This window comes from Rana temporaria, chromosome 3, assembly GCF_905171775.1.
Source record: "Rana temporaria chromosome 3, aRanTem1.1, whole genome shotgun sequence".
NCBI classification, from domain to species: Eukaryota; Metazoa; Chordata; class Amphibia; order Anura; family Ranidae; genus Rana; species Rana temporaria.
Genome location: NC_053491.1, coordinates 456176836 through 456189444, shown reverse-complemented (window position 1 = coordinate 456189444; position 12609 = coordinate 456176836).

Genomic DNA, 12609 nt, shown 5'->3' with positions numbered 1-12609 from the left:
GTCTGAATCCTCAAACCAAGATACAACGGCTTCTGGCTTCGATCCGACAGGCGTACGGCTTCGGAACGTAGGTGTAATACTTCGGCGCCCGCTGGGTGGAGTTCTCGTCGTTTTCCGCGTCGGGTATGCTAATTAGCTGTTTACGGCGATCCACGAAGGTACGCGTGTTCGTCGCATTCTCTTACGTCGTCGCTAGTCGGCTTTTCCCGGTGTAAAGTTACAGCTGCTATTTCATGGCTTATATTTAGACCAGCCATGTTAAAGTATGGCCGTCGTTCCCGCATCGAATTTTAATTATTTATTTATTTTGCGTAAGTCGTCCGGGAATAGGAAAGGACGCAACGCATGTCGCCGTTCAAAAAATTACATTGGGTGCGACGTCATTTCCCGCACGGCGGGAAATTTCAAAACGGAGCATGCGCAGTACGTTCGGCGCGGGAACGCGCCTAATTTAAATGATACATGCCCCATTTGAATTAGGCGGGCTTGCGCCGGACGGATTTACGCTACGCCGCCGCAAGTTTACAGGCAAGTGCTTTGTGAATCAAGCACTTGCCCGTAAAACTTGCGGCGGTGTAACGTAAATGTGATATGTTACACCGCCGCAAATGTACCTGAATCTGGCCCTAAGTTTTCTTTTTTTTCCTTAAACTACCTTTCTAAGGTTGGGGTGCGCGTTATACGCCGATAAATACAGTAGTTAAAATTGCGCAGTGCTAAATAGCAAAAAATGGCCTGGTCATGAAGGGGGGGGAAATCTTCCAGAGCTAAAGTGGTTAAAATGATCATAAAACGAATGCAGCCACCGCATCTAATGATTAATAAGCCGCAATATATTACATTTTTGTTTTTTGAGTTTAATACTGCGCTATCAGTACAACTATCGATCGGAAATCAATTGCCCTAATGTGTGGCAAATTAATCGAATGGGTTGTGGTCTATGGATCGATTATTCCCGGACGAGATCGGTTCGGAAAATAAATTGATTCAAAGGCCTTCCTATGGATTTAGGATTCTGTATACGCAGGTTTTCAGTTTATTGATTTATTATTTTTTATTCTATTGGTTGAAAGTGATGAATTTGTATCTTTTTGTCTTTTTTTTTTAACCTGATTATAAATCTTACTTTAACAAAAAAATAAAGCCCTTGAATACATTTAATGCACACGGCGATGTAAGGCATCAGTAATCGTCTCAGCGATCTCCTTGTCGATCAGTGGGGGTGTTAGTGAATATGTCATGTGTGAGTCATCGGAGGTATAATGGGGGCTCAATCTGTTTTTCCTTTTAAGTTTACGAATCATTTAAACCTCCGCACGCCGTGATTTGGGGCCCCTCGGGGATTCTGACAAGAGTCGGCCTCCTTCGTGCCGAGGTGTCCTCGCTGTGCAGCTTGCCTCCGGTCCTCCGAACTGACTCAGCGCTGACATATGGATTCAGCCCTGTGGCTGGAGGAGGGGGGATTGGTACCTTACACAGGAAAACAACTTCTTCATTTAAAGAGAACCTGTCACTTCCCCAAAGCTCAATCCATTCGGGGATGTCAGCTTCCAGCAATAGCTTCTACTAAACTAAAAACTTTATTTATTTATTTTAAATATATAGAAGAATATAGATAGGCCTAAACTGTGGAAGAAATTAGTTTTTTGTATAAATTTGGGATATTTATTAAAGCAAAAATTGTCGCTCTTTTTTTGTTTATGGCGCAAGGAGTTAAAACCGAGGTGATCAAATACCACCAAAAGAAAGCTCAATTTGTAGGAAAAAAAGGACATAAACTTTATTTGGGTACAGCTTCGCACGACTGCGCAATTGGCAGTTAAGGCGACGCAGTGCTGTATCGCAAAAAAATGGCCTGGTCAGGAAGGGGCTGCAGTGGTTAATTTATACTTTTTTTTTTAATATATTTTTTTTAAATTTATTTGTTTTTGTATTTTTTTTTTAATTAATCCTTTATTTTATTTATACATGTTTTGGATAATTTTTTTAAGATTTATGTGTTTTTGTATTTTTCTTAATTTATACATGATTTTTTTTTTTAAGATTGATGTGTTTTGTATTTTTCCTAATTTATACATGTTTTTGATTTTTTTTTTTAAGATTCATGTGTTTTTGTATTTTTACATGTTTTTGTATATTTTTTTAAATGTATACATGTTTTTCTTTTTTAAGATTTATGTGCTTTTGCATGTTTTTTTTTTTTTTTAATATATACTGTATTTATCGGTGTATAACACACACCTTCACTTAAAGCGGTGGTTCACCCTCCATAGCAACATTTTTGCATAAAATTAGGCATAGTAGCTCGAGCTACAGTATGCCTGTCTTGATTTTTTTAGCCCGGTACTCACTGTTATATCGTACCTTGAAGATTCCGACTCCCCGCGGGGAATGGGCGTTCCTATCCAGACGGAGGATGATTGACGGCCGGCTCTGGCACGTCACGCTCCCCGAAGACAGCCGGAGTAGGTCTCGGCTCTTCGCGGCGCTATAGGGCGCATTCGCACAGACTATAGTCTGTGCGCAGGCGCCGTGAAGAGCCAAGCCTATTTCGGCTATTTCCGGAGAAGCGTGACGTGCCAGAGCCGGCCGTCAATCATCCTTCGTCTGGATAGGAACGCCCATTCCGCGCGGGGAGTCGGTATCTTCAATGTACGATTGCACTGTGAGTACGGGGATAAAAAAATCAAGACAGGCATACTGTAGCTCGCGCTACTATGCCTAATTTTATGCTAGAAGAAAAATGTTTTTGTTTTTTTTTTGTTTATAGGGTGAACCCCCGCTTTAAAGAGGGAAGTTTACATTTTTTTTAAATAAAGAACTTTGAAGAAAAATAAGGGTCAGTGCGCATCTGCAGCCTCACAAGTGCCATCAAAGCAGCCTTACCATTGCCATCAATGCAGCCTCACCTTTGCCATCAATGCAGCCTCGCCATTGGCATCAATGCAGCCTCAACATTGCCATCAATGCAGCCTTGTCATTGCCATCAATGCAGCCTCGCCATTGCTATCAATGCAGCCTGTTTACCCAGGGGCCCCTTTAATTCAAAGTCCCACCTCCTATGATAGACAGAACAGTGATCCAACACTGGCAGTGTGCATCTACAGCCTCACCATTGCCATCAATGCAGCCTCACCATTGCCATCAATGCAGCCTCACCTTTGCCATCAATGCAGCCTCACCTTTGCCATCAATGCAGCCTCCCCTTTGCCATCAATGCAGCCTCAACATTGCCATCAATGCAGCTTTATCATTGGCATCAATGCAGCCTTATCATTGCCATCAATGCAGCCTCGCCATTGCTATCAATGCAGCCTGTTTACCCAGGGGCCTCTTTACTACAAAGTCCCACCTCCTATGATAATGACACCTGTCAGCCTGTCAGCCTGCTAGATAAGGGGGAGGGGACGGGCGGCCTTACCGTTACTTTTCTTCAGTGTGTACGGCTGTAGTCTGTCAGTCCCGTCCCGGTCCCGGCTTCAGTCAGTCAGACTCAGTGCCCTCTGCTACTGGCGGCTGGCGCCGTTAGAGTTTGAAGCTGCATGCATTACGCATGCACGCTTTCTGCAACGACGCCGTGCTACCCAGGACAGTAGCGGGGGAGAGGAGGAGGAGGAGGGAGGGAGGGAGGGAGGAAGGAGGAAGGGAGGGCCAAGGGGACCAGTGTGAGTGTGTGTCAGACACTTCGGGCGTGACGGCGCCCCCCCCTCTGCAGCGCCGGGGTGCCGTGCTGGCTGCCTGCTGAGCTGTGACCTGGGCGGCAGCCGTCCCTGAGGCCGTAGGACGGGTTTTAATTTTTTCCGAACGGGGAGCTTTTTTTGTCGCCCCCCCCCCCCAGGGCCGGCGCTGGCACCGTAAGGCAAGTGCCCATGTTGCCTTGCGCTAGCGCCGGCCCTGGCTGTAACGAATCACAGCACAGTGATTGGACACAAGAGGCGGGATTTATGATTTCTCCAATCACAAGCAGGGGGCGGGGATTGTGCTCCTCCAGGCATTCCCGGCCAGGACAAGTACTGTCAGTGAGTAAAGCGGTGATGTGGTGGCCTTTTTGGGGGGCATCAGATTGGCCCGGGGGGTGGCTGTGTCAGTTTCATTCTGGGACACTGTATTGTCCTGGAATGAATGTGCCCGGGACAGACCTGAAAAACGCGGGACTGTCCCGGGCAATCAGACACGTGGTCACCCTACTGGAGGGCCGTCGTTTGAAGACCCCTACAGGCTTTGGCATCGGTGTGTGAACAAGGCCTACTACCTACCACCAAAGCAAGGCAGTGTCATTGTGGTTGCTATTAGGCAAAACTGTGGATTGAACGTTCATTTTCCGCTAATCTGCGTATTACAAAAATACAAAAAAAAATAAAAGAAGAATAATTTATCAGACAGAAGCTATTGCTGCAACCTAACCATGCATGTAATCTCCTAATAATGGAATTGAAGTCATAAATCCATTACATAATAATTACAGTAGTAGAGATGAATGTGTACAGCCAGCATTGTGCAGAATGAGATCGTTATTATACACATAGAAGACATCCACCCGTCATCTATTACATTGTATATGAATGAAGAGTGTGAATTGAGTAATGATTGCCCTATGAAGTGTAATGTGTGTCTCTGAAATGTGAGGTTAGATCTCCATCTGCTGCTGTATGCTGGTATTACAGGTTTACTGATTAAATTAATTCGAGGCATCCTATCCTTTGTATATTGGGGTAGATCAGGTACAGCTGCGCGCTCCTTACGGAGGGGCAGTGTACCCTTTTTACCCTGCGCCTACGCAAATTATTTGCGCTACGCTTCATTCATGAAGCAGTAGCCACGTAATTTGCGTGGGCGCTCCTCAAAAATGCCCTGCGTAAGGGCGCCTAATGTAAATGATCCCGTAGGGGGCGGGAATCATTTAAATTGGGCGCGTTCCCGCGCCGAGCGTAGGGCGCATGCTCCATCGGGTAACTTTCCCGACGTGCATTGCGGTAAATGACGTCGCAAGGACGTCATTTGCTTCAAAGTGAACGTGAATGGCGTCCAGCGCCATTCACGATTCACTTACGCAAACTACGTAAAATGTAAACCTCGCGACGCGGGAACGACGGGTATCCTTAGCATTGGCTGCTCCTGCTATTAGCAGGAGCAGCCTTACACTAAACACGACGTACGCAAACGACGTAAACTGCGTACGCAGGGCGCGCGTACGGTAGTGAATCGGCGTTAGTATGCAATTTGCATACTCTACGCTGACCACCACGGGAACGCCACCTAGTGGCCTGCGTAAGAATGCAGCCTAAGATATGAGGGCATAAGAGCCTTATGCCACGCATATCTTAGGCTGCAGTCGGCGTAACGAGCTCTCTGAATCAGGAGAAGTCGTTACGCCGGCGCAAGTAACCAATTGCGCTGCCTAACTATGGTTACGCAGACGCAATGGCTATCTGAATCTACCCCATTGTTATTAAAATGGATTCAGAGGACTGCAACTTCCTTATTCACTGCAGAGGGGTGTGAGTTTAGCTGAAAATACCTAAATGAAATGTCTAGGGGTATGGAAACATCTACAGACTGGAAGCCCTACTCTTCTTCCCCCAGATTGATGGACACAGCCTGCACCCCACTCTACAGACTGACAGGCCAACTCTCCTTCCTCCCAGACTGATGGACACATCCTGCACCCCACTCTACAGACTGACAGCCCCACTCTCCTTCCCCCAGACTGATGGACACATCCTGCACCCCACTCTACAGACTGACAGGCCAACTCTCCTTCCTCCAGACTGATGGACACAGCCTGCACCCCACTCTACAGACTGACAGGCCAACTCTCCATCCTACAGACTGATGAACACATCCTGCACCCCACTCTATAGACTGACAGCCCCACTCTCCTTCCTCCAGACTGATGGACACATCCTGCACCCCACTCTACAGACTGACAGCCCCACTCTCCTTCCCCCAGACTGATGGACACATCCTGCACCCCACTCTACAGACTGACAGCCCCACTCTCCTTCCCCCAGACTGATGGACACATCCTGCACCCCACTCTACAGACTGACAGGCCAACTCTCCATCCTCCAGACTGATGGACACATCCTGCACCCAACTCTATAGACTGACAGCCCCACTCTCCTTCCTCCAGATTGATGGACACATCCTGCACCCCACTCTACAGACTGACAGCCCCACTCTCCTTCCTCCAGACTGATGGACACATCCTGCACCCCACTCTACAGACTGACAGCCCCACTCTCCTTCCCCCAGACTGATGGACACATCCTGCACCCCACTCTACAGACTGACAGGCCAACTCTCCATCCTCCAGACTGATGGACACATCCTGCACCCCACTCTACAGACTGACAGCCCAACTCTCCTTCCCCCAGACTGATGGACACATCCTGCACCCCACTCTACAGACTGACAGCCCTACTCTTCTTCCCCCAGACTGATGGACACATCCTGCACCCCACTCTACAGACTGACAGCCCCACTCTCCTTCCCCCAGATTGATGGACACATCCTGCACCCCACTCTACAGACTGACAGCCCCACTCTCCTTCCCCCAGACTGATGGACACATCCTGCACCCCACTCTCCAGACTGACAGCCCAACTCTCCTTCCCCCAGACTGATAGATACATCCTGCACCCCACTCTACAGACTGACAGGCCAACTCTCCATCCTCCAGACTGATGGACACATCCTGCATCCCACTCTCCAGACTGACAGCCCCACTCTCCTTCCTCCAGACTGATAGATACATCCTGCACCCCACTCTACAGACTGACAGGCCAACTCTCCATCCTCCAGATTGATGGACACATCCTGCACCCCACTCTACAGACTGACAGCCCCACTCTCCTTCCTCCAGACTGATGGACACATCCTGCACCCCACTCTACAGACTGACAGCCCCACTCTCCTTCCCCCAGACTGATGGACACGTCCTGCACCCCACTCTCCAGACTGATAACCCAACTCTCCATCCTCCAGACTGATAGATACATCCTGCACCCCACTCTCCAGACTGACAGCCCCACTCTCCTTCCTCCAGACTGATAGATACATCCTGCACCCCACTCTACAGACTGACAGGCCAACTCTCCATCCTCCAGACTGATGGACACATCCTGCACCCCACTCTACAGACTGACAGCCCCACTCTCCTTCCTCCAGACTGATAGATACATCCTGCACCCCACTCTACAGACTGACAGGCCAACTCTCCATCCTCCAGACTGATGGACACATCCTGCACCCCACTCTACAGACTGACAGCCCCACTCTCCTTCCCCCAGACTGATGGACACATCCTGCACCCCACTCTCCAGACTGACAGCCCCACTCTCCTTCCTCCAGACTGATAGATACATCCTGCACCCCACTCTACAGACTGACAGCCCCACTCTCCTTCCCCCAGACTGATAGATACATCCTGCACCCCACTCTACAGACTGACAGCCCCACTCTCCTTCCCCCAGACTGATGGACACATCCTGCACCCCACTCTCCAGACTGACAGCCCAACTCTCCTTCCCCCAGACTGATAGATACATCCTGCACCCCACTCTACAGACTGACAGGCCAACTCTCCATCCTCCAGACTGATGGACACATCCTGCATCCCACTCTCCAGACTGACAGCCCCACTCTCCTTCCTCCAGACTGATGGACACATCCTGCACCCCACTCTACAGACTGACAGCCCCACTCTCCTTCCCCCAGACTGATGGACACGTCCTGCACCCCACTCTCCAGACTGATAACCCAACTCTCCATCCTCCAGACTGATAGATACATCCTGCACCCCACTCTCCAGACTGACAGCCCCACTCTCCTTCCTCCAGACTGATAGATACATCCTGCACCCCACTCTACAGACTGACAGGCCAACTCTCCATCCTCCAGACTGATGGACACATCCTGCACCCCACTCTACAGACTGACAGCCCCACTCTCCTTCCTCCAGACTGATAGATACATCCTGCACCCCACTCTACAGACTGACAGCCCCACTCTCCTTCCCCCAGACTGATGGACACATCCTGCACCCCACTCTCCAGACTGACAGCCCCACTCTCCTTCCTCCAGACTGATAGATACATCCTGCACCCCACTCTACAGACTGACAGCCCCACTCTCCTTCCTCCAGACTGATAGATACATCCTGCACCCCACTCTACAGACTGACAGCCCCACTCTTACAAATGATAAAAAGTGCTCTGGTCAGGAAGGGGGTAAAACTTTCCGGGGCTGAAGTGGTTAAGGGATGCTATTTTCATTGATGAGCTTATATCCATCTAACCCAATGGGGAATACCGCAATGTAGTTAATTGCACCAAGGGCCCTAAGCGCTGTTTCTCTTTGACTTGTTGAAGGACTGAACTAACTAGCTCTAAAGAGGGAGAAACCCAAAACACATATTAAACAAATTATAATGGCCCAAAACTTCCACTAGATGTCAGCATACCACAAAACAATAATCAGCTGATGCGGTTTAATACAATACATAAAAGTTACATAAAAGTGGGGCAGAACATACATATATAAATACAAACTATACAACGATACAAGGCATTTAAATATTAATACATACTGAAAACATTATTTACATCAAGTCATTATATTTTACATGCGTATCTAAACAAAGAATACAATACCATACATAGAATTCCAGCCTAAAACTAACTAGTCGTACAATTGCTGCCCCCCCTCGGCTAACTAATCTATGTAAAAAAGATAAACACTATATTGTTTAAAAGTATTGGGAAGCAGGGGTGGACTGACAACTCATGGGGCCCCCGGGCAATAGAAGATTATGGGGCCCCTCTGGCTTACAGATGGCCACTACACCAGGAGACAGTGCAGAGGCAGGGCAGCTAAAATCTCAGGATTTTCACATCAAAAGCATGTCGGTTTCGGACATATCAGGGACAGATGTAAAAAAAACACATATTTTTACATACTGTCCCTGGTTTTATTGAGCCTGGCAACCTTGATGGGGCCCCCTAGTGGCATGGGGCCCTCGGGCAGTGCCAGAAAGTCCCAATGGTCAGTCCGCCCCTGTTGGGAAGCCTGCCTTTACACGCACATGAACTTTAATGGCATCCCAGTCTTAGTCTGTAGGGTTCAATACTGAGTTGGCCCTCCCTTTGCAGCTATAACAGCTTCAACTCTTCTGGGAAGGCCGTCCACAAGGTTTAGGAGTGTGTCTATGGGAATGTTTGACCATTCTTCCAGAAGTGCATTTGTGAGGTCAGGCACTGATGTGGACAAGAAGGCGTGGCTCACAGTCTCCGTTCTAATTCATCCCAAAGGGGTTCTATCAGGTTGAGGTCAGGACTCTGTGCAGGTCAGTCAAGTTCCTCCACCCCAAACTCCCTCATCCATGTCTTTATGGGCCTTGCTTTGAGCACTGGTGAGCAGTCGTGTTGGAACAGAAAAGAGCCATCCCCAAACTGTTCCCACAAAGTTGGGAGCATGAAATTGTCCAAAATGTCTTGGTATGCCGACGCCTTAATGCCGCGTACACACCATCACTTTATGTGATGAAAAAAAATGACGTTTTTAAAAACGTCACTTTAATTGACTGTGTGTGGGGGAAAACGTCGTTTTATGTCTTCTAAAAAACGACCAAAAAAAATTGAAGCATGCTTCAATTTTATGTGTCGTTTTTCAAAAGTGCACTTTTTACTTCACAGAAATTGACCGTGTGTAGCAAAAAACGTCGTTTTCTAAGACGTTTTTTCATCCACGCATGCCCAGAAGCTACTTATGAAGCAAGCTTCAATGGTAAAACGTGGTGGAACGTAACCTTGCTTTGCAAGATCATTGTGAGAAAACGATGGTGTGTAGGCAACTTCGTCTTTGAAAATTGAAGTTTCAAAAACGTCATTTTTTACTTCACAGAAAGTGTCGTTTTTTTTCATCACATAAAGTGATGGTGTGTACGCGGCATTAGAGTTCCCTTCACTGGAACTAAGGGGCCAACCCAACCCCTGAAAAACAACCCCACGCCATAATCCCCCCTCCACCAAATTATTTGGAACAGTGCACAAAGCAAAGTCTATAAGCAAGTTTGGGGGGGAGGAACTTGACTGGCCTGACCTCAACACTTTGGGATGAATTAGAGCGGAGGACACGACTTCTTGTCCAACACCAATGCCTGACCTCACAAATGCTCTTCTGGAAGAATGGTAATACATTCCCATAGACACACTCCTAAACAGGGCCGTCTTTACCGCAGGGCAAAAAGGGGCAGCTGCCCAGGGCCCAGTCATTGTTGGGGGCCCAAAACAGCTGCCCTGTCAATCCCGCGGTGCCTGCTAGTGTTTTGTTCCAGACGGAATTCAGTAACCTTCGGCGATGCGACTTGTAAATACAGAAGCACTGCCTCTGTATTTGCAAGTGAAAGTGTTCCTCTCCCCGCGGCCGCTCAAACCCCTCCCTCCTCTATACATCGATCTCTATGAGAAAGCAGAGGAGGGAGGGGCGGGGGAAGCTACACGAGCACTGAACGCTATAGGAGAGCAGAGGAGGGAGGGGCGGGGTATCCTCACAAGAGCCGAATGCTATAGGACAGTAGAGGAGGGAGGGGCGGGGTATCTACACAAAGAGAAGCTCCTCCTGACTGCCAGCCTACACGGACACACTGTGAGTACTCTGCAGCTTCACTCTGAAATTTTCTAGGTGGTGGGAGAGGAACTGGGGGAGTTCTGGACTGGTAAAGCAAGCGGACCCCTCAGCCCTGCACTCCGCACACACAGCGGACCCCTCAGCCCTGCACTCCGCACACACAGCGGACCCCTCAGCCCTGCACTCCCCACACACAGCGGACCCCTCAGCCCTGCACTCCGCACACACAGCGGACCCCTCAGCCCTGCACTCCGCACACACAGCGGACCCCTCAGCCCTGCACTCCGCACACACAGCGGACCCCTCAGCCCTGCACTCCGCACACACAGCGGACCCCTCAGCCCTGCACTCCGCACACACAGCGGACCCCTCAGCCCTGCACTCCGCACACACATAGCGGACCCCTCAGCCCTGCACTCCGCACACACAGCGGACCCCTCAGCCCTGCACTCCCCACACACAGCGGACCCCTCAGCCCTGCACTCCACACACACAGCAGACCCCCTTAGCCCTGCACTCCGCACACACAGCGGACCCCTCAGCCCTGCACTCCGCACACACAGCGGACCCCCCCAGCCCTGCACTCCACACACACAGCGGACCCCTCAGCCCTGCACTCCGCACACACAGCGGACCCCTCAGTCCTGCACTCCGCACACACAGCGGACCCCTCAGTCCTGCACTCCGCACACACAGCGGACCCCTCAGCCCTGCACTCCGCACACACAGCGGACCCCTCAGCCCTGCACTCCGCACACACAGCGGACCCCTCCGCCCTGCATTTTCCGCACACACAGCGGACCCCTCAGCCCTGCACTCCGCACACACATAGCGGACCCCTCAGCCCTGCACTCCGCACACACAGCGGACCCCTCAGCCCTGCACTCCGCACACACAGCGGACCCCTCAGCCCTGCACTCCGCACACACAGCGGACCCCTCAGCCCTGCACTCCCCACACACAGCGGACCCCTCAGCCCTGCACTCCACACACACAGCAGACCCCCTTAGCCCTGCACTCCGCACACACAGCGGACCCCTCAGCCCTGCACTCCGCACACACAGCGGACCCCCCAGCCCTGCACTCCACACACACAGCGGACCCCTCAGCCCTGCACTCCGCACACACAGCGGACCCCTCAGCCCTGCACTCCGCACACACAGCGGACCCCTCAGCCCTGCACTCCGCACACACAGCGGACCCCTCCGCCCTGCATTTTCCGCACACACAGCGGACCCCTCAGCCCTGCACTCCGCACACACATAGCGGACCCCTCAGCCCTGCACTCCGCACACACAGCGGACCCCTCAGCCCTGCACTCCGCACACACAGCGGACCCCTCAGCCCTGCACTCCGCACACACAGCGGACCCCTCAGCCCTGCACTCCCCACACACAGCGGACCCCTCAGCCCTGCACTCCACACACACAGCAGACCCCCTTAGCCCTGCACTCCGCACACACAGCGGACCCCTCAGCCCTGCACTCCGCACACACAGCGGACCCCCCAGCCCTGCACTCCGCACACACAGCGGACCCCTCAGCCCTGCACTCCGCACACACAGCGGACCCCTCAGTCCTGCACTCCGCACACACAGCGGACCCCTCAGCCCTGCACTCCGCACACACAGCGGACCCCTCAGTCCTGCACTCCGCACACACAGCGGACCCCTCAGCCCTGCACTCCGCACACACAGCGGACCCCTCAGCCCTGCACTCCGCACACACAGCGGACCCCTCAGCCCTGCACTCCGCACACACAGCGGACCCCTCAGCCCTGCACTCCGCACACACAGCGGACCCCTCAGCCCTGCACTCCGCAAATGTTTGCCCAGGGCCCAATCAGCATTAAAAACGGCCCTGCTCCTAAACCTTGTGGACAGCCTTCCCAGAAGAGTTGAAGCTGTTATAGCTGCAAAGGGTGGGCCAATGCAATATTAAACCCTACGGACTAAGACTGAGATGCCATTAAAGTTCATGT